Raw genomic sequence first — 24,121 nt, 5'->3', positions numbered from 1 at the left:
ATCTCTATTGCAATTATCTGTACAGGTTGCGAAACTCTCGGAACCGAGGTGACGCAAAACGATGTGATGTCTGTAAATGTGAAGTGCAGGGCAACTAAGCCGGACTGGTTGCGTGGAAATGCGCTGAAATAAAAAGAAATATTTGCCGGGAGGAGAGACAGATAACTTAGAATATTGTAAACATCTTCGGTGAAGTTAGAGGCAAGTGTGATAACATGAAGAGTACCATGGAAATTCCAGTCTTAAATGGAGAGGAGAGAACGGATGGGTGGGAAGAGTACATGAAGGCTTCTGTGGGGAGCAATTGTCTGATAATGAGGTAGAAGAAGAAACAGGCGTGTATAGCATTACTTACTGTTTGTTCTGTCTTGCAACTGTTCGTCACGTATGGTCAATATACGTGCAAACAATGCAATGTCTTGAAATCCTATGCACTTCAACGGCAAGGGCCATATTCCTGGCCCTATTGGTACTTTCAGTTCACACACAAAAAATTGAAAAATTTGTTCTGTTTTTGCTATCCCCTTTACTGTGAGCGAATATTTGATTTTGTCTTTTATTCTGAGTTTAGAGAAACTATTCATTTTGTTGAAAATATGAGACATTTTACTTTACGCGATGATGTACTGCGCCAGAGCCCACGGCGCATATACCCACGGTGTTTTACTTTTTTTGTTATTTTAAGCTAATTAATTGATTATCTAATTTCATTTCATAAGTTTCACTAATTTACAGCCCGTTCACTCTCCATCCTCCATATGCAACACCGTTATGACACAGTTGCGGACACCCAACTACTTGTAATCATGACGCAATACTCTGCTATTCACAGAAGATAGAACTTCCGTTGTACCAAGTTAATCAAAGAATTGCTATACCATAGCAACTAGTGAACAAAGAACCAAAATAATTAAACTACTAGTGATGAAGGGGGATAGCTTTCACTAACAGTTTTATTTAATATACAATTACAGTTTTTCACAGAAGTTTAAGAATTTCCAATGTTCCACTTTTAATGACTTACACAGCTAGAGAACGTCTGCTTCAAATTATATTAAATATTATTCTAGAATTACAATATGTTTATACACCAACATATCCAAAGACAGTGACTTATATCCCAAAAACGAAACTTTACAAGCAAACATTTCAGTTTAACTTCGACGTCTGGCCATTAAGCTGAATCCATGGAACGAAGTATGTGCTGCCTCTCAGCTTCCTGATAGAATGAAGATGTGTGTCGGAACGGGACTCCAATCTACAGTCTTGTCGTTTTAGAGTCATGCTATTATCAACTGAAGTATTCAGTCACATTACATGAAAACCCCCTTCCGTTTTACTTCCACCAGTATCTCTCTCCAAACTTCCAAACGTCCCAAAAGCTCTCCAGCATACCTTACTGGACTAGCACTTCTGGTGGACAAGTAACTGCCACAGCACCTGGCTTTGTTTGGAAGATAAGTCTTTCAGTCGACGGTGTGCGCTGTATTGAAAGTTCCGGGCACATTACGTCAGTAGTCTGCACTGGAACTCGAACTCTGAATCCTGCCTTTCGAGGGAACTCGACTGAGCTATCCACACCCAGTCCAAGGCCCACCCTCATAAAGTCAAAGGTAAAGCAATACGATGATGACTGCCGGAGTTTTCTTGACTTCGTCCTCGACGCCGCTAACGCGCAACGCATCTGTTCTTAGCGGTTTATCGTCTGCTTGACTCCTACGTTCACACTGGTTTCCGCGGTATCTGGCTCAGCCTCCTACTGTACCTCCCGGTAACCAGCTAGAGGGCGCAGAAGATAGCAATGGGGATCGTTGCCAGACGTGAACCGCTTCCTTCCTGCAACCGCACCAACTTCGACAGTCAGTAGGGAAACTGTAACCTTCCGCAGGCCGCACGAAGCCCGCTTGACACAGTTTCGCCTTCGTCAACCAGCGGCTGATGTACTATCACCGTTTGACACCGCCTCGGATAAGACGTCGTCTTCGCTACCCAGACAGCTGCGCTCCCGCGACCTGTGTTCCGAGCCTGGGTGTTCTACTCCTTGGACAAGTTGTGCTGCTCGTTCGGCAGACCTTTGAACAAGTACTTTGTTTTGAAGAGACTTTTATTGGTTAAGAAAACGAAATCTATGATCTCGAGAATCTATTTTCGGTTTGTTGGGGAACATTTGTTTGTAACGAACTTTTACTTCACCTTACTAAGAAGAATTTCTGAAGAACGTTTAGTTCTCTTGTTGTACTGCATCAGAAACAGCAGACTGCTTGCTTTCTTGTGGAAGTATACCATGTGAGATATACTTCAACTGCTAAGACATCCCAGACCAACAAATTATATTGCCAGATAAGATCTGAAAAATAGCTAGGAGAAAATGAATAAAAAACATTTAGGTAATGCTGTTACATGAGATGGTCGGTCGGTGGAGGCCATGATCTATTATTTTATACCGTAATCTTCGAAGGAAAAGTTTCATTTATTTGCCAACATTGCTGTGTTAATACACTAAGTCACTAACGTGTTAATAAAGCGACCACGGCATATAAATTAAATATGGAGTTTCATAAGAAGACTCCCATTAATACCTAGGAACGAGCAGTTCTCTTCTATCCTGTTCATGGCGGCGACCGTTCTTGTTATCGGCTCTCCGTGGCACCGAAAGCATCAGGGAGGTATTCGTTCGACCTACCCCATTAATGCCTATAGATTGTTCGGAGCTTTGCTCGAGGTGCACACATCTCATTAAACTGCATCGAAGCTTTGCTCAATAAGATGAATATGTGGTCACGAATGCTGACACACATGCTCTTCAAAGGATTTCTACTCAGTTTTGCTGTAGAATTTAGAGCCAGCGCGATGCTGTAAATGAAGAGATCGATACACGTAGGTGGATATTGAATATCTGTCCGGTTCATCCGCGTAAGATGCTAAAACATTGCGTACACGTCAAAACCTCCATCATGTGTTTCTTTGCTATGATGTTATCATGTGGGTTGGTCCTATTCCCGAGATTTTCTACGTAGCCATGTACTGCCATCGAGGTGCGTGCGTGTCTAGAACAGGTTTCGAGCCGTTTGTCATGATGTTCCTGCGTCGATGTTAATTCCTGTGTTGTTTATTTACATGCGTTGAGCAGAGATACGCGCGAGGATGGATATAATCTGAATAATGAATAATCTGTTCACGATTGTACTGCTGCATGTTCTTGCACATTAAATGATTTATTTTCTGCGCGCGACCTAGCTATTCAGTTATAAACAGCAGCAGTCAAAAATGACAACAGATATCGAGTCGTTATTCCCCACTGTTTTCATCTGCGGTTGGTCTTGAACACAGGTACACATGGTACATTATATTCACAATTGCACATTCAGCGCCGGCCGAAGTGGCCGTGCGGTTAAAGGCGCTGCAGTCTGGAACCGCAAGACCGCTACGGTCGCAGGTTCGAATCCTGCCTCGGGCATGGATGTTTGTGATGTCCTTAGGTTAGTTAGGTTTAACTAGTTCTAAGTTCTAGGGGACTAATGACCTCAGCAGTTGAGTCCCATAGAGCTCAGAGCCGTTTTTTGCACATTCAGCAGGCCTATCTCTATTGCTCCGGAAAGTGGGTTGCCCTATTTATAGGCAGCCACGATCTTATTGCAGTCAGATACAGTGATACTCCATGCCACTCCATCATCGTACTCGCTTGTCATTCTAGTAAAATCTCTGATGACAAGACGATAAAGTGTCCCACCAGCAGTGTGTCGTCTGTTCCCCCTACATCCTCTCCCCCACTTAACAAAAAGTTACTGTTGCTCGTGAATAAAGCCGGAGTGAACCACTATTCCACCGGCAAACTTTCATGCGTGGTGGTAGGGACCAAAACAAGATGAAATATCCAATAAACATGTGCTCTTAAACGTGTATTTTAAGCGGTATGAGCACTTATTTGCCTTCGCTAGGTAAGACTCACCTCTTCTACTCAAAGCTCTTTACTCTTTACTCTCCGCATTTTGAGCCTTGGTAGTATAGAACAAACGAGAAAAGTATCAAGTAAACATGAGCTCTACAGCGCAGACCCTAAGAATTATTAAACACTTGTTCTTCTTCGCATCTGTGAAATACATCTCCTCACTGAACTATAGGTCATAGGTGTTAAGTGCACATTTCAGAGCCTATGTTTACCAGAAATTTTTGCATGCTATGGCCTATAGTACCGCCACACAAAATTACTGAAAGCAAAGAGCTTTCAGTAAAAGAGATGTAAAACAGTATCTAAGCCTCCTTTATTCGTAAAGGTATCAACTTTAGAGCCAGTTTTTACTATTCATTTGTTTCTTGTTTTTCTCCATACTACCACCTTGTAACACCAATAATCGATAGATTTATTTACATCCCACATAAATTCTCTGCTGACATAGTAAACTTGTGTATCTGCATAGACAAGACCTTTGGTAGTGTAAATATGTAATAATTAATTTAATTATTTTGGCGTTTTAGGAAATTGTGTTGTATTATACGTCTGGTTTCACATGTGGTACTATGTGAATGTGATACTTTGTAAAAAGTTTGTATATTTGAGTGGTCAATAAGTAGGGATGTTAAATGTAAAATCTGTAGTAAAGCCCCATCGTTCCAGAAGTAATTTAGTGGCACTGGAAAAGAAGGTTTTGGCGCGCAACGGGTTTGATTCCTTTGTGACGAGTGAAATTAGTTCTGGCTGTGATACTGGATTCTGTGTGGTCAGCGGCAGCCTTGGGTAGCTATTGTGGTTGATTCCGATGTATAAATTGAGTCAAGAAGAACTTGGGAGCACCTAAATTAGCGTCGGATGGTATATGAAGTGGCCTATCGATGATGGTGTCATTACTGGCCCTATTTGGTTAAATTTACGCCGCTAAAAAGAGTTCTATCGGGGCGTGGCTAACGTGAAGTACCATGGTTGCTTTACCGCCAGTTTTATACCCACTGTAATTTGCCACAAACTTTTAGAAGAACTTCTGACTTAACATGTGGACGTCCTTGACTATCCCAAGTCACATTCCTGGACAAGGTCTTTCCTACATGCATTAATTCCAAATAACATGCTTTTCTGAAACTGACTATTTTGACACTAAAACATTTAGCAATTTTTATTAACTCTATGGAGTATGAAGTTTGGTTAGTTTTCTTTACCGTAGTACATGATTTACTCCAAATAATTTTTCATCTTAAAGTTTCATAAAGTGAGTTCATAAAGAAAGCTATTGTTTAAATAAGCAGCTGCCATTAAAATAATCAGTGAAAGAAAATGAAGTGCTAGTAGCTCTCTTGTAAGTAATATTTATAAAAAGACAGCAGTATTATTTCACTTCGAATGAACTTGTAAACTTCTAATTGTTTGTTTCCTTGTATACGTTGTTTTAAGGTAGTTTTCAAGTTCTGAAGTCATTTACAAAGCCAGCTGGACTTTGAGGCCAGTGACAGACTAGTTGCTATGTCCCCTTGTTAATTATTGAACTTATTTTGCATTATTCATTATACTTACGGTTGTTACTATATTATTTGCCATTTTCTTAATTTTGTGTGTTACTATTTACAATTGATTTTGGTCCTTCAAACCATATCAGTGTAAGGAACCCCATAAGCTACTTAACTTGTGTCATAAATGAAAGCAATGGCTCCTTCTTAGCAAGTGAAGCAATCAGTACAATAATTTATTCTGCACCAAAACTTTTCTTATAAATAATAACTGTACTGCCCACTTATATAGAGTAACTTCATGTGCAAATTCCTGAAGCCGATAGTATTCGGCACCATTTGAAATCATGATCATTTTTGCGATAGTTAAATAATAGCAGATCATGCTATTGCCACACAGGCTTCGTTACTAGGTTCATATACCCTTCCGCATTTGTTCATTATATTGCATAGTACCTTTTGCTAATAGTGTTATTGTGAGACAGTGTGCACTGCTGCGTTTATTGGCCATTCTATGTTCTGCATGAGGGTTAGCTGTTGTGTTGTTCGCTAAGGCCAGTTGCTGTTTAATATCGAGAGTAACTGTGTTAGAGGAGATTAGTTATTGCATCAAGTTAGGTTAGTTTTCTAAGTTGAAGTTTATTTCCGCTTTCATAAATCTTGATACCACATTGCTTAATTAGACCGGCGACCACATATGTAATAACTGAATATTACTTTCGTATTGGTAGAACATTAGTTCAAAGCCCGTTTGCCTGGACGTCGTTACTCTTACACCTACTTAGGAAATTATAGTCCGATTCCCTGTCATTAGAAACCCTTCACAGAAGGTTAACGTTATCGGCATTTCCCAATTTGGTAAGTGTCAGTAAAGCTATAACCTCTAAAAGTTAGTCAGTGGAGTTTTGGTTCATCTGGTACATCAGAACCCGCCGCATCGAACATGGTGCACATTGCAGCAGGGATTAGAAAAATTCAAGTGGCTTTGAACCTTAGAAGCAGCAGTGTCAAGGCCGAAATAGAAAGACCCACACGTTAGTTGAGAGACTTTAGAACCTGAAAGAATGAAGTCGATGCAGATTCGTTGTGCATGTAACTGTAGTAGCGGCACCGGCCGCCTTAGCAGAGCGGATCTAGGCGCTTCAGTCCGGAACCACGCAGCAACTACTGTCCCAGGTACGAATCCTGCCTCGGGCATGGATGTGTGTTATGTCCTTATTTAGGTTTAAGTAGTTCTAAGTCTACAGGACTGCTGACCTCTGATGTTGTCCCACAGTGCTCAGTGCCATTTCAACCATTTGAACAAGTAGGCCCAGACAGCCAGTCGTGACGTCATCGAACCATGACCGAAGCGGCACATCAGCGGGCAACGGTGAGCAGCGGCAGAACGGGTTCTGCGGTTCGGTGCGATGTAAGGTGGGGGAACAGTAAAATATACCAGCGCTGGGAGCATTTCACGGACAGATTTAGAGTTACATCACACCATGCTGCCGACGAGAGGGAAAAGCTGTATAATGTTTCATTTAGTATGGTGTTTCATTTAGTGTGACGAGTAAATATGCTTAAAAATTGTGAAGAAGAAGAAAAATGATTGTGGAATAACTGAAGACAGTTTGGGGCGAGATTTGGAAGAGACAATACTTATAAATGATTTGGGGTGATGAATTGAAATTTGGTATGTTATAGTCAAATAATATCGGCTTTCCATATTCAACATCGTCGAGTAATGGACCAATAAAGGATCAATACAATATGGAAGTTGATTTTAGGTTGATTTGAAGCTCAAACTAAGTGTACACCCTTTCCAGTTTCAGAGATAAAAAGGGAGCCACAATTCGAAAACGCTCTTAAATTTCCACTGTTTCATGTTCGAGAGACGAAAATGGAATCGATATCTGAAGCTTTTTTTAAGTTTACACTAATTACAGTTAGCAGAATACAAAGTGAATAGTAATGCAATAATGTTTCACAGTATTATGAAACAAATGGTGGATGATAGTACAAAAATGAGTGAATTGATTTCAAATGTGAATGGAGTGATATCCACACACTTGTAAAGCTGAATGTACATATATGTATGTATACACATAAGTATGTATTTGTTTCACATCTCTTCCTAAACAATGGATCGAATTCTACCAAACTTACTATACACATCACTTATTTTCTGGAAAGAACGCTGTGGGGATGACTACCACCTACCCATCAAAGACAGAATGAAATGTAGACCATGAGACGCGAATATCCAGACTTTGTTAATCTTAGCTCTAAAAATTAGAGCATTTAGAGACTTGCGACGAATATTACACATAATTTATATACGTTACAAATCATTTCTCATTTACAACACTCAAAAAATAATGGAAGGAGGAAAGTTTATCGTTTACTACATTTTTCGGTTTTCATGAAATAAAACTGTCGCATCAGGCATGACATTTAAATTAATTACTTCTTCGCTGCTTACCGAATTCGAAATAAATTTCGCATGCAAAATTCAAATATGCTGCTGAATATTCCAACAAAATTAAATCATCGTACGGCACATTGTTCAGGAGATAAGACTTAATAAAGATTTAGCTGCGTGAAAACAAAACTACAGGGCGAAATTAGCTACAGACACAGGCGAAATATATGTACATACTTTAAAATATGTTAAATGTGTATGAAATGTACGTGACATGCAGGCACTTTGGCACACCAACGTGTAAAAGCTCCTGCTAAACTCCTCGACAAGTATCATCCAAACTTGGGACATATATTACTAACAGAGAATTAGAATAAAAACATTCTCTGGCAATGGTGAGTATTTAGCTAGTTAGTTGTAGAATAAATAGATTGTGTTCTGATATACATTCATTGGTTTATGGGATTTACCAAGGGTTTATTAAACAACTGACATTATTCGAGGTTATATTGAACAGTTTTCATGGCGAAAGTCAGGAGGAGACAGAAAACAAAGTTGCTAATTTATGAGATTCATTGAGAAATGCTATTACATAACTTAGTGATAGTGTTAAGAAACAAATTAATAGACTACAACAAAATATTATAATACTACCGTAACAGTGAAAAAGCTTGATATACAGTTAAATGCCGACTTTAAAAACGTTTAGGTACAAGTAAGTAATGTTGTAGGGTAGTTTGGAAAATAAAATTGAAGGCGAGAAAGATTGTTGTGAAACGTTTGACATGATAGTGACTGCCAGATTTTCGAAATTGGAAACTAACTTAACACAACTGAGTAAAGCTGTAGGGTATATAACGCAAATGACAATGATTGTAACTAAAAAGAGAAGAGCAAAATGTGTCTAAGTATAATAGTCATATGGTATAGCGTGATGCTGTACAATCAACTGAAACTGCTTGTTGCTTAGAGACAATGTTTCAGCGCTATAAAAGTGTGCTCCCTAAGGAGTTCTGGAGGGATTTTGAGAATGTATTGCCTAGATTACGAACTATAAACAGAAAACCGGCTTTTTTGGGTCAAATTTTATGGTAGAAGCTCGCGTATCAGAAACTTAGCAGTAGATAGATATCGCAACGTGGAAAGATTCAAACAGAGTTTCTCTGAGGAACATTGGGGGCAAGCAGAAACAAATGGAAGCTCTTAATAACTATTCGTCAGGTGAAATATATAATGCCAAGAAAGATTTTGTTAACAGGTTTAAGCGAAAGTGGCTAGTAGATTTATCCTATTGGAACACTTAGAGACTGTGCAGGATGTTACGGGATTTGAGAATAAATTGCCTTTGTACTGTTGAAACAAAATAATTTCTGCAATTTGGGATAACTTCTATAAGTTCATATTTTATCTGGAAAAGTCGGAGCATCTAATGAGGGAAAAGGGAAATGCAAATAGAGGATATAGGCAAAATGAGAACGGGACTGAAGGACATGTAAACACGAATTCCAAGACCACACAATTGTAGAAGAAGATAAAGAGACGGGGGGGGGGGGGGTGTCTATACTGGAACTAGATATGTCAGGGAATGGTGTGGCGATTAACGACTTCTTCAATCAATTGAATGGGCAGAACAACAGTGAGTAGAACTTGATAATAATGTTTATGGCAGGAGCCGAATAGCACTAATGGAAGTCAGTAAGATTGCTAGCCTTTATAGGCTGCAGGAGCATAGGGTTTATCTGCTAACAAAACCTTATGTAAGTTAACAACGCGCATAACATCGTATTTCTGGCACAGTTAAAACAAAAGAAGAGGGATGAAGTAAGAAATGTACTTTTCAGGTAAGCATGGTAGATTTTTGTGACAGAAAAGGTAATTACAATAACTACAGGAGACAAGTCAAAGAGAAACAAAAGTACGATAAAGAAGTTTTAGAGTAGTGTTACTATAAATGAGCACTGAAAAGCTAAAGAGGATCCTACAGAAAATTGTGGAGAAAGCACTGTAAATGGGGAAACATTAGCAGAAGAGGCAGATAGACAAAGAGAAGAGAGTTTATGTAGAAAGGAAGAGATTTTGTTTGATAGTGACGACGTAATGAGAGAAGTAGAATAAACTGGGTGTTATTAGGAAAATTCTGCCAACGCAGAAGAAACATCTGCAAAATCTGAAAGGATTAGAGAGAGAGAGATTATTTGGAGAAATGTTTAGTCTTGTCAGTGATGGAGAGATTAACTAATGTTTCCGTAATTAAGGAGAGAGAAGAACCCATTAATACGTGCAGTATTCCATGAAAGCTGTAGGTTCGACAGAAATGAAGTAGTGCAAGATTTTCTAAATGAACCTGATTCGAAAACTAAAGAAAAAACCGCAGACAAACTAATAATTAAAGTTACAGCTTTTGACTTAAAGGTAATTTGTTTACTCCGTAGTGAGCCAGATCGATTTGCACCACCACTCAATTTTGTGAAAGCTATCTCTGACTGCGAACGAGGAGTTTAAAGGCCAGTTTCTGGAATAAGCGTTATGTAAGCCACAGGAAAATTTAAAAATGTACTAATGTATGAATTTATGTAGCCATAAAAGCTTACAATTGCCGGCCTGAGTGTGGAAATGTAGATAGGAGCTGATTTATGGAACAAAATACCAAGAGGAGGTGAGTTTTGAATCTGATGAGGCTGCCACTGTATTAAATTAGAAATTAATAACTACTTCTCTGATTGCAAGAATATATAATGAGTCAGAGGAAAAATATGAAGTGGCTGAATGATACTGCAGAAAAGAAGACATACTGAATATGGTGACAGTGGTATCTACCCACTGCAAGTGGCTCGCTCTCCTCACGGTATCATGTATTTGACAAGCATCAGGCACCCGAAGTATTGACAATGTTCCTTCATCTCTCGTTTTGTACTACTTCATCTTAACTCAGAGCTCTTGCTACTGTCTCATTCTTCCCTATCTTGTGTAAGTAGTGCACATAACTTCTGTGTTACAAGTAAACTGTAAGGCTCTCAGATCACCAAATACAATACTTTTGGAGATATGTAACAGAAAACCATAATAACTTCGCTCGTACTACGAACCAGATTTGGAGATTGTAATATATTTAGTTATAATCTCTTCTGGAACCTCAACTAGGAATTGATTATCTAGCGTTTTCTTTGCGTTGGCTACAATCGTTTCTGCTGTAAAACAACGTATTTCAAAATCATTATTTCATTATGTTCTGCTGAGTAAATATTTTGGGAAAAGTGATGAGTGCACGGCAGACATGCATGTTTCATTTCATTGAAAACTATATAAAAGTGTGCTTGTGAAAGTCTTGTGCAATTGCGATCACGTAGTGTATGTCCAGTGTGCATGAATTTGTATAAAATCAGTGAGACTGAAAATTGGGAGTTACCTGAATTCATTTTTAAATTCTTGCTTGTGTTTAAATTTGGTTTCATAAATTTTAAATTTCTTTTATCTCTATTTTCTATAATGCTACTGGACGACTAAGGGGTTACCGCAGGTACGTCAGAACAGAAGCTTTCCTGAATGGCTGTTCAGCTTATTAGCCAATCTGAATTTAGCATTTCCTGCACTTGGAGTAGGGCTTTGTGCTGTAGTTAAAGGTATCGAAAGAGTCGCTCGGTAGCCGTTTTACTGAGTAAATCACATGGGACCGTGTGTGCTAAGATGTAAAAATCATTCTTTCTTTCTGTTCCTTTACCGTGCTATAGTTCTAAATAATTTAGTGAAATTTCGAGGATTTTACGTGAAGTAGTTCAGAAGTTATTTGCGTATGAAATTTCTGGTCGATTAACAACTCTGCAACTCGTGTGTCGTGTACCACATGGAATATTATAGCGAGCAGTTCTTTTAAAGAGGACAACTGAACGACCAGATGTCGTAACCCACAAATATCTGTGGCTCAGTGACTGTTTAGATTGTGGAATTATTTTTTGAGGTGGACATGTAAATTTTGGATGCGTAAATTCGTGCTGCTCGACGTGTGAAGAGTTGTAGGGAAATAGAATAACTCTGAAGTTTCTACGGTAGTACTTATTTGACAACAGATGTCAACTACATTGCCCTTTAAAATTGGTTACAGAGGGAATAAATCAGATTCAGTAAACTTTAAGCCTTGTAAGCGAGTAAATTCCCGATGACCTATATTTCCTTACGTACTTACTGATACTGTCTCCAGCCTTGAGTTATAAGGCGTTTTCACTATCAAAAACAGTCTTGATCACAATTTATTTATTACTGTGGCCGGTTTCGACCACTACTGTGATTCTCCAGCAGAAGGAGGTTCTGACTGATTGGTCTGAAGATGACCACAGTAGTGGTCGAAACCAGTCACCGTAATAAATAAATTGTGAGCAAGACTGTTTTGATAGTAAAATTAATACACATTGATCACCGTCACTCCCACAATGTATTCAAAAGTAATAATAAGGCGTTTGTTTGGCTGGTATTAATCGGTGTTTCTTTTCACTGCTGATTTTTATCACCTGAAGCAATGCGTATTCTCTATGTTAATGGGGTGGATTCCAGCAAGAGTATCGAAGCAGATGGACAGAATTTTGTGCACCGAAACTGAAACACACACTGTTAGGCCGAACTGTGTTCGGAAGTAGCTGCAGGAGGAGCAGATAAGAACCCACACCGCCGAACCTTCTGTACGTCTGTGAAATAAAAATCGTCTACACAGTAACACTGAAGGAAGAGTTCTACATCTACACCTACGTGATGACTAAGCTATTCACAATAAAGTGCCTGGCAGAGGATTCAATGAACCACCTTCAAGCTGTCTCTCTACCGTTCCACTCTAGAACGGCACGCAGGAAAAACGAGCACTTAAATTATTTCTCTGCGAGCCCTGATTTCTCTTATTTTAACGTGATGATTATTTCTCCCTATGTAGGTGGGTGCCAACAGAATGATTTCGCAATCAGAGGAGAAAACTGGTGATCGAAATTTCATGAGAAGATCCTGTCGCAACGAAAAACGCCTTTGTTTTAATGATTGCCATTCAAATTGACGTATCATGTCTGTGTCACTATCTCCCCTATTTAGAGATAGTACAAAATGAGATGCCCTTCTTTGTACATTTCCGATGTCATCCGTCAGTCCCACCTAATGCAGATCCCACATCACACAGCAATACTCCAGTATAGGGTGGACAATCGTGGTGTAAGCAGTCTCTTTAGTAGACCTGTTGCACCTTCTAAGTGTTCTGCCAATGAATCACAATCTTTGGTTTTCTCTACCCAGCTCAGTGTCGGTTAGACCGTCAGCAGCAGCGCTAGTTCCTGCTACTAATAAGGCGAGTACACCATTCGCTTGTTACATATTTTTACGAGCTACAAATAGGAGAAACTGCAGTAATGGATAGGAACTGTGATTGTTGCGTACATTTGCAAGCTGCGTTGGCGAACCCTAGCTCACAGCTCCAGGCTGCTTTGGCTTCCGACACACAGCTTGAGGCTGCTGCCGAGGTGCGTCACTGTGGGGGATCGAATGCAGGGATGCGTGCCTTCCGATCAGTCCACTGCTGTGGCCGCCCCGAATATTGCCTGCACTGAGGTTGACCCCTCACCTGTGGTCGATTGGGAGATCGTTCCAAAGTCTGGCAGGCAGCGAAAAACATTCCGAGGGACTGATCGTAGGGCCTCCCCGGTTTGTTTGACGAACAGGTTTCGGGCGTTATCTGTGGCTGACGATGTCTCTGAGCCGGATGCAGTCGTCCACCCTGTTCCAGAGGATGCTTCTCGGTCCGCAAGGTTTGGGCATTCACAGAGGTTGCGTTTGCTGGTAGTTGGGAGCTCCAGCGTTAGGAGCGTAGTGGGGCCCCTTAGGAACATGGCTGCGAAGGAGGGGAAGGAATCTAGTGTGCACTCCATGTGCATTCTGGGGGGCGTCTTTTCGGATTTGGAAAGGGTGCTTCCGGATGTCATGAGGAGTACAGGGTGCAGCCAAATGCAGGTGGTCGCTCATGTGTGTCACTTTGGATCGGAACAGATTCTGTCTGGTTTCGGGCGGCTCGCGGAAACGGTAAAGACTGCCAGTCCTGCTCCCGAGATTAAGCGGAGCTCACCATCTGCAGCATAGTCGATAGAACCGGCTGTTGTCTTTTGATGCAGAGCCGAGTGAAGGGTCTGAATCAGAGGTTCAGGCCGTTCTGTGACGATGTAGGCTGCAGATTCCTTGACTTGCGCCATCGGCTGGTGGATTTCCGTGTTCCGCTTAATAGGTCAGGAGTCCACTACAAACAGGAGGCGGCTACACGGGTAGCGGGGGCTGTGTGGAAGGGTCTCAGGGAACCACAGAAGAGACGCCGTCTAAAAGTGGGCAGGTAAAACACAGTAAGGTAGTTGTAGAAACGATTGGCGTTGTAGTTGTAAATTGTCATAGCTCTGTTGGGAAAGAACCAGAGCTCCAAGCCCTAAATAGCTGTAGGTACACAGAGCAGGCTAAAGCCGGAAATAAGTTTAGCCGAAATATTTTCAAACGATCTAACAGTATTTAGGAAGGATAGATTAAATACAGTTGGTGGTGGAGTATTTATTGCTGTCAGAGGTACTTTGCCTTGTAGCGAAATTGAAGTAGATAGTTCGTGTGAAATAGTGTGGGTAGATAACATACCTGACAATCGGACTAAGCTATTAATTGGATCGTTTTACCGACCCACCGACTCAGAAGATATAGTTGCTGAACAGTTCAAAGAAAATTTGAGTCTCATTTTAAATAAGTACCCCACTCACACAATTACAGTCGGTGGTGAGTTTACTCTACCCCCGATATGCTGGAAAAATTATACGTTTAAAGCCAGCGGCAGGTATAAAACGTCATCCGAAATTGTATTGAAAGCTTTCTCAGAAAATTATTTTGAACAATTAGTTCATGAGCCCACTCGAAGCGTAAATGGTTGCGAAACATACTTGACCTTTTAGCAACATATAACCCTGAACAAATAGTGAGTATTGTGACGAATACAGGGATTAGCGACCACAAGTCAGCTGCTGCTAGAATGAACACCATAACACCAACAACCATCAAAAAGAAACGGAAAGTATATCTATTTAAAAAAGCTGATAAAATGCTCTTAACGCCTTTTTAAGAGACACGTCTGGCCGTACGGTCAAAGACAGATGCGACGAACATAAACGTCGCACGAGGTTGGGTCAGCCGGAGAAATCTGCGGTTGCTGAACAGTGGCCTAATAAACAGAGACACGGGGTTTCACCTGAGCAAAGCCTGGGAGCCAGCCTTGACGGCATTAAGAAATCGTCAGCCGCAGATTAGCAACCTTAGCGCAGATGCTTCAATCGCGCGCCAGCACCTCGTCCGCCCGAACGGGGTCCGTCGCTCCCGGCCGCATTTTCCCGCGCCAAGGCGCGCTTCCGCAGACAGCGACCCGTTTGTCCAGCAGAGGGCTCTGGTATTCGACGCTGTCTACGATTGGTCTTCGATGACGTTATTCCCCGCTGGCGCCTGCGCTGTTCTAGAAAGCCAACATATAAATTGGCGAGCTTCTCAGCGGCGCGACACTAGCACCTGAAGATGGCGGGTAGTTGTTTCGCTGAAATATTGTGCGGTTTCTACAATATTATCCGGCGTAATTCCCGGGAACCTATCAAGCAGATGCAGCGCCGGGAATGCCTCAAACAGCACAGCGTAAATCACTCAATAAAGGCAAGGCCTCCGGTCTAGACTGTACACCAGTCAGATTCTTCTCAGAGTATGCTGAGAAAATACCTCCATATTTAGCAATGATGTACAACCACTCGCTCACAGAAAGATCCATACCTAAAGACTGGAAAATTGCTCATGTCACATTAATACCCAAAAAGGGAAGCAGGAGTAATTCGCTGAATTACAGCCCTATATCACTAACGTCGATTTTCAGTAGGGTTTTGGAACATATACTGTATTCGAACACTATGATGTACCTCGAAGAAAACGATTTATTGGCACATAGTCGGCACGGTTTCAGAAAGTATCTTTCTTATGAAACACAACTATCTCTTCATACTCATGAATTAATGAGTGCTATCGACAGGGGATGTCAAATTGATTCCATATTTTTAGATTTCCAGAAGGCTTTCGACACCGTTCCTCACGAGCGTCTTCTAACCCAACTGCGTGCCTACGGAATATCACCTCTGTTGTGCGACTGGATTCGTGATTTGCTGTAGAAAGGTCACAGTTCGTAGTAACAGACGGAAAGTCATCGAGTGAAACAGAAGTAATATCCGGCGTTAACCATGGAAGTGTTATGGGCCCTCTATTGTTCCTGGTCTGTATTATCGACACAGGAGGCAATCTGAGTAGCCGTCTTAGATTGTTTGCTGATGATGCTGTCATTTACCATCTTGTAAAGTCATCAGATGATCAATACGACTTGCAAAATGATTTAGATAAGATATCTGTGTGTTGCGAAAAGTGGTAATTGACCCTGAATAACGAAAAGTGTTAGGTTATTCACATGAGTACCATAAGAAATCAGCTAAATCTCGATTACGCTATAAGTCACACAAATCTGAAGGCTGTAAATTCAACTAAATACTTACGGATTACAATTACAAATAACCTAAATTGGAACGATTACATAGATAATACTGTGTGTAAGGCAAACCAAGGTTGTGCGTTTTAATATGATTGGATCCCCCCTAGCCTTCTGTCCGCGAGGTGTTCGAGACGTTGTTGATCCGAAATGATGACAGTGGGGAAGGACAATTAAGTTGGATAACATTTCTCGATACCTATTAGGGGACACTAATATGAGATGGAACCCGAGTTTCAGTCTCGGTTCGGCAGACAGTTTAATTTTGCCAGAAAATTACATATTAGAGTGAATATTTCGTGGAGGAATAGTAGCCAATTCATCCTCAGAAGCCAAACTCAAAGTACTGATTTTGGACACAGGAGTCTAAAGCTATTTCGACGTTGTAAGTTAACCAGAAGAGGTTCCATTGGGTTCAGGTGGGGCTCGGGATGTCACTTCATCTTGTGAATGTCCACAAAAGCTGCCTCACTGATATATTATACCATGGTGCATTGTCAAACTAATGCACACATTTATTGTCTCTGAACTGTTCCTCTACTGTACACAGTACTCAACGCCGCCTAAACCATGAACAACACCCCACCACTGTGACACTGTCTCGTCTGTACATCGCTATTCGTGATACACACGATTGAAGACGTTCTACAACCTTCTATAGACTTTCGACTAATCGAAACATTTCCATCTCATTTCCACAGGGAGTAGATGACTACAAACCACTCACTGTTCAGTGGCTTTGCTCTTGACACCACCTCACTACAGAAATGTGTGGCTTATGAGGAGCTGTTCATTCTTTTTAAGTCCCTACGCATGGCGCTTGTGGTAACTGGACTGTTGGTAGCACTTTATAGCTCACTAGTGGTACCCTTCGATGATTTCACTCCATGTTTTACAACCAACTTCCGAAATTTTCATTGCTCCCCGTTCGCCAGTAAATGATGTGTGTCTGGTCTTCGTTTAGCAGTGGAAGTTCCATCGTGTTTCCACTTCACAAACACATCATCAACAGTCGACAAGAGACGCAAGAGTAGCGCTGAAACTTTCTTGATGGGTCTGTTACTCACATGACTAGTGACTACTCGTCATTAGAGGTCCCTGCGGTCTCCTGACTATTTTCCTGGGACTGCTTCTCTGCTGGCAATACCATAATCGTTGTCTCTAGTACCAGCAGCATCGCCTCCTGTGACGACCGCATGACGCAGATACTTTTGAAAACATAGTCTACAAACTACTGCTGGCCGAAAACGATAGGCCTGAGTATTATAAAATTTTTCTACTGTTTGATTCCAGCCGCTGCCATACCATGGAGTCCAGCTCAGCCGATGTGTTTATCAAGGAGGCCACTAGGTAGTACCGTTAACAATACATAAAACACAGGTTGTACGGATTTGCGACACCGGCCATAGGCTTTGAAGATAGAACTGCTATCATAGCAACACATTGTGATCAAATCCGTAATGCTACACTGTTTCACTGTGCGTCCTCGTATTTATCAGTCCTGTCGCATACCGTTTCCCTAACTCATCCTGAAGCGTACTGGTCAAGAATAGGATTTGTCGCTTCAGAGTGATATTGGTAAGGAACGTGAGTAAACCATCTTAAATGTAGTAATTTGAAAGACCTGCGCGGTGCCGATAACTCACACATAGTAAATACATCTGAGCCTAGAAGCTCGTGCTCGGTGCGGAGCCATGGAGCGTGGCCACAGCAGCTGACATGTGGAACAGATCCACTAGGCCCCCAGAAGGACTAACATTTGGGTGATGAAGATCGGCTGGCTGGCTGGCTGCCTGAAGACTTACTTGTCGTGTTCCGGTCCGATGTGGGCCACACCTGTGACATAGCGGTTGCTGGACTTCGGAGACTATCGATGCAAGAGATTGTTGTGCGGCCAGCCTCCACCCTTTAAGGGAGTTCAGTCACAGACTGCACCCAGTGAACAATCCGCTCTCTCGGGCTGCTAGCCACCTAGACGTCTTCGGCCACTGATCTGGTAGACCGCTGGTGAGAGTCCAAGGCCCTTCCACTCGGCATCGACCATCTAATGTCAACTACCGCACCCAAGCACACGACATGTGGACCATGAGTAAGTGCGAGGGTACATAGCTGGGCCAAAGTATGGAGGCGCTGAGCGGGCCCCAGCCGCTCCTTCGCCGGCTCGTGAGCCGCTCGACGCGGCAAAGGTAGCCACCCACGACACAGGGCAAAACACATCACGAATGCCGCTGGGGGCATCAGCACATCCCACAGTCTGCAGCGCTTGCACGTGCGCTGTACGGACTCGATGATTGCCGTTGATTTGTGCATTGCTTGCTAAGTATAGCATTGTTTCAATGAGCTCCAAGGCGTAAGTAAGCCCACTTCCACATTATTTGTATTGCCTATCCCGAAGTGACGCGGTCTTAAATAGGTTGGGTCGCCTCGATATCGGAATACAACGGGAGTGAACCACTCCTTAGTCATGAAGAAGTTGGTTTGCAGAGTTTCACATAACGCATACCTACGAAATTCTGCACCCGTGGGTAAAAGAAACCGGCAGTGTTGAGTTCGCTCTCGTTATAGGTATCGGTTTGACACATATCCGAAAATATGTATTCGTGTGAACATACATAACCTAGAGCTGAGCCGGCGGGAGTGGCCGAGCGGTTCTAAGCGCAACAGTCTGGAACCACGTGACCGCTACGGTCGCAGGTTCGAATCCTGCCTCGGGCATGGATGTGTGTAATGTCCTTAGGTCAGTTAGGTTTAAGTAGTTCTAAGTTATAGGGGACTTATGACATCTGCAGTTGAGTCCTATAGTGCTCAGAGCCATTTTAACGTAGAGATGAAACTGATAGTGTGTAGACGATCGTGTACTGTGTGGATCGGCATAGCTACCCAGTTTCCAAAAAAATCGACATACACCCTGTTTCATGTCCCTCAAGATACTTACGAGCCTTTACGTAGAGGTTACCAGCTGTCGTCGTTGACCGAGAAGCACCCTTAAGAGCAAGCTATTCTGTGTTTTCTGTCTCCGGTTGGTGGTTGAATGTGAAAATGACGTTCCTATGGTGAGCATGGATTCGGCAGACGACGAATCAAACCTAAAACCACCCTTGTCCTGAAATGATAATGTGCACACAGTGTGCAAACAGTCTTAGCCTTGAGACTGAAGTTTGGACCAGCACGACCTACTAAACTCAGATGCAAGTATTGATTTACTTTTATTTCAATATGCCAGGCGCTGGACGGAGCAATTATGGTCAAAACAGTACTGAGGAAGAGATCTCCGGTTAAAGAAATGCAAACTATGTGAGCCAAGGAACTGTAAAACTTATATCGAATAGATCACAATAATGGTTATAAAATAATTAGTAACATATATTTAAGGGTGCTATGTATATACGGACATGGCATACGACATACGTCCCAAGCTGCATTATTCCGCACTGCATTAAGGACGGTGTTTAATTTGAATCATCACTATAATTGTAATATTTAAATGTTTATCTTATGTTGCACCACAGTGACTGCGATTTTATTATTATTTTGTATTACTTATAAAATAAGTGTAAATCAGTGTAGTAGCCCTAACCTACAACCACTTTGTGCCTAGTGTGTTTTATTTTGAGTCCTTTGCATTTTTGACTATAGAATGAAATTTTAAGTTTAGGGATATAGTATCACGTAAGATTTCCGAGATAAATAAAGTTGTATACTACAATTTTTTTTACATTTTGCTACTTTTGCGCTACAGTTTAAAGGGCACATATAGGCACTGTGTTAAGAACAAATCATTAATTGTGGCAAGAAAAGTCCGACTGCTTCCATATTTAGGACTAGAGAATAATTTTACATAGGTTATTGACAAAGAATATGAGGTTCCCAGTCACATGAAACAGCATTTCCTCTGATCAGCGTGGAAAATCTTTAAAGAAAGTTTGTTTGACACCCCACAAATGAAATAACTGATGAGCGATGAGACAGATGCTAAAAATTATTTTTGCCACGAAACGTTCTTTTTGTTAGCTATAAACAGGATGAATGCTTAAACCAAGGCCTTATCACCATGGAACATCGCTTTGAAGGACTCGGGAAGCCTTCGCTAATGAAAAATTATTGTTGATCATTGTTTAGAGAAACTTACAAAAGAAAACTATCCACATCACATCTCCCCAAATTAATCGACGTTAGACTTAATAATACTTTAGCAGTTTTGTTAAGATGTAAGTAATATTTTGTAATACATGACGACTGTTCTGATGTTTTGTGCGTTTAACAATGTTTGGATTGTGTATATCATACCTTGGGTTTACTAATGTTCACCACATAGTAGGAACTAAATCAATGGGATTTTGTAATTATTTTGTTTGTCATCAATGTGGTGTGATTAAGTCTGATTTTAACAGTGAATTCAGCATCCGAAATTAGATAAACCGATCTGCTTAGAAACCAGAGGCAAAAAAGTTTGTTGAACAGCGCAATAGGAGAGCTATTCTAAAACTAAAAAGTAAACTCCTCCCGCAAAGGCCATGAAGGCCCTAGGGTACCGACTGGCCGCCGTGTCATTCTCAGCCCACAGGCGTCATTGGATGCGGATAAGGAGGAGCATGTGGTCAGCATACCACTCTCCCGGCCGGAGGTCAGTTTCCGCGACCGGAACCACTACTTCTCAATGAAGTAGCTCCTCAGTTTGCCTCACAAGGGCTGAGTGCACCCCACTTGCCAACAACGCTCGGCAGACCGGGTGGTCATCCATCCTACTGATAGCCCAGCCAGACAGCGCTTAACTTCGGTTATCTGACGGGAACCGTTGTGACCACTGCGACAAGGCCGTTGACAGAGTTACCCTAATGCCGACAAAATCCCAGTTCCGTAATAAAATTTAACGACTTCTTGACTTTTTAGATTTTAAGACAGTGTATCGATTTATTTCGAAACAGAAAGCTTGGTAGATACTTGCAAGCTTAAATTCTTACAAGTAAAATCCAGTTCTTCTTACACAATGAATGAATGACTATATGAATATCGCGTCTCACACTTCTCGTCCAGAACGATCATTCTCTTGTACCTGAATAACTACTGGAGTGGTAGCCTATAGGTCAACAAACGTCCACGATAGCCGTGGTTTTACGTTGCTAACAATTTAATCACTAACAGTCTTTGTTGTCGACGGGTTGTTAACAATCAGAAATATCCTGACTGCTCAAGATAAAGCATACGTACGGTCGCCGCTCTTACAGATAGCGTTTAGTATGTCGCAAGGCGTAGTGTGAATATTCAGGCCTTAGCCTTGCCGAACGCCCTATAAATTGGTGAGCATATTAAAGTTAAGAAGTTAGTGCAAATTAACGCATTAATTTCTTCACTTTGGTCAGGTCGCTAATACTTTCTCTGTCCTACTTCTGCGTGTGTCTGAGGTGTGATACGCCCATAGGTTCTCTCCATCACTACCCACTGCAGTTTATTCATTTCTTGGTTCTTCATAGAGCGATCATTTAGACTGCACGTAAGTAGACGGAAATATGCCCAATTTTTTCTCATTTTCACTACAGGGAACCTCTGATACACGTCAGCTACGTTCGCGAGCGTTGCTGACCTCACACCATTGCTCTCACCTGAACTTCTCTGGAAACATTGTGGAGAATAGTTAACTCGTCAAATGAAGTGGCTTGTCTCGACGGATTCAAGATAAGAGTTTCATTCTCACTATGTAACGATAGCAAATCCTGCATCTGGAAAGCAAACATGCATTATTTTGGTAATGCTTGTTTTCTGAAAGGGTTCTGAAACCTTTTGTTCGGATTCACTTTCGCTGAAGAAGCTGCAATGAGCGTAGCAGCATGTTGAAAGCTCAGCCGCTGAGAACCTCTTGGAGCACAACAACGCTATTATTCCGCGTACTTCAATGCAGAACAAAGGGCCGTTTTCGTTGAAAGTACCGCGTATTCTTTTTAGCAGCGGCTTGCCGTTGTTGCCCGTACGTCTTCGTTGCAAAGGATGCTGGTTCAGTACGGCAGCCAGCTTGAACTTAACGAGGCCAAAGTGAATAATTACTGCTGCCCTTGAATGCAGCGCAGACTTGAGTACGCAATCACCGTTTCGTAGAGTGTGGTATGTTTGCTTAGATTCTAAACATGTACGAAAATATGAACAGAACCATTTGTGTCATAACAGTCGATGTTCCTTAGGTTCATTATTGATACGACAAGGAACTGACTGATTGGTATCTGTGCATGCAACATGACGACCTGGCTGTTTGAGTGCCAAATAATATTATCGTTATCTTTTCTAGTGCAGGTGTTGGGTGGAGCTGTATTCTGGCCGGGGAATGTGAATGTGTGGGCTCAGTTTTACGAATTGGAATCTGTTAAACACAAAAAAATGGGTTCAAATGGCTCTGAGCCCTATGGGACTTAAAATCTATGGTCATCAGTCCCCTAGAACTTAGAACTAGCTAAACCTAACTAACCTAAGGACAACACACAACACCCAGTCATCACGAGGCAGATAAAATCCCTGACCCCGCCAGGAATCGAACCCGGGAACCCGGGCGCGAGAAGCGAGAACGCTACCTCACGACCACAAGCTGCGGACTGTTAAACACAAACGTCTCCACGATCGAGCAATGATAGAATTGAGAATTAATGTACAAAGATACCTACACAGATTTTTCGACACAGTTACCTGTTAAATGCGACACACAAAATATTCCTTACAGGATATAGTAAAAAGATAATATTCGGTGAAATGGCGTAATCTCACAGATTAATAATCAAAACGTTGCCTTCTGTGCAATGGAACAAAATAACCCAATATTACTCACATCACATGTGTGCAGGGTGTTTCAAAATTACACGGACAAACTTCGAGGGAATGTAGAAGTTGTCTTGAGAAACAAAATGAGGTGCTGGCGCATTTATATATATAATTAAATACAGGATGATTTCATGATAATGTTACAAACTTTCAGGGATGGTGGAGAAGGATAAATAAATGAATTTGAGGTGAGGGACCCTGGTCCGGAAACGAGAGTCGGAAGTTAAAGCTAAAATCGTTCTGATACCTGTTACTTTGAATATCTGTACTGGTACTGTTGTCGCCTGAGATTGTAGTCTAGGAAACATTTAGAACTGCTCATATGGAACGAAAACAAGGAATAATGGTCCGAAAGCTAAAATGCTATGAGCTCATGTTCGACAAAGCAGGTGCGTCTCACACTAGTGAAGATACTCCCCAGATATGCATTTTAGAGATCACGCTTACTGGAAATTTATGTCCTGTTTTGGTCGATACCACCACCACTGAAAGTTGCTTACTCTACATCCTTAGCAACAAACGTACCGATACATGTGTTCTACTGTCAGGGATACCAATTACTACTTTCGACTCGCTTAATTTTGGACCAGGGTTCATGATCTCAAATTGATACGTTATCCTCCTCCTCCGTTCCTGAGAGACAGTAACATCATCGCAGAATCGCCGTGTATTTACATACAAATACCGGCGCCGGCGCCTATAATTTTGACACTTTGTAGCGTCGTTGGATTACGTTTTCGGACAGGGGTTCATACCATCATTTTGTTCCCCAAGACATCTTCTTCATCCCCTCGAAGATTATCAGTGTAATTATAAAATACCGTGTATAAATATATCACTATGTCGCCGTAACACACCACACTTTGTGCATACATAATGCTTGTGTACCCTTCACTGTACACCATGTTGCTTCAGTAAATCGA

This window comes from Schistocerca piceifrons, chromosome 7 (genome assembly GCF_021461385.2).
Source record: "Schistocerca piceifrons isolate TAMUIC-IGC-003096 chromosome 7, iqSchPice1.1, whole genome shotgun sequence".
Classification (NCBI taxonomy): Eukaryota; Metazoa; Arthropoda; class Insecta; order Orthoptera; family Acrididae; genus Schistocerca; species Schistocerca piceifrons.
This window is presented reverse-complemented; position numbering follows the sequence as displayed.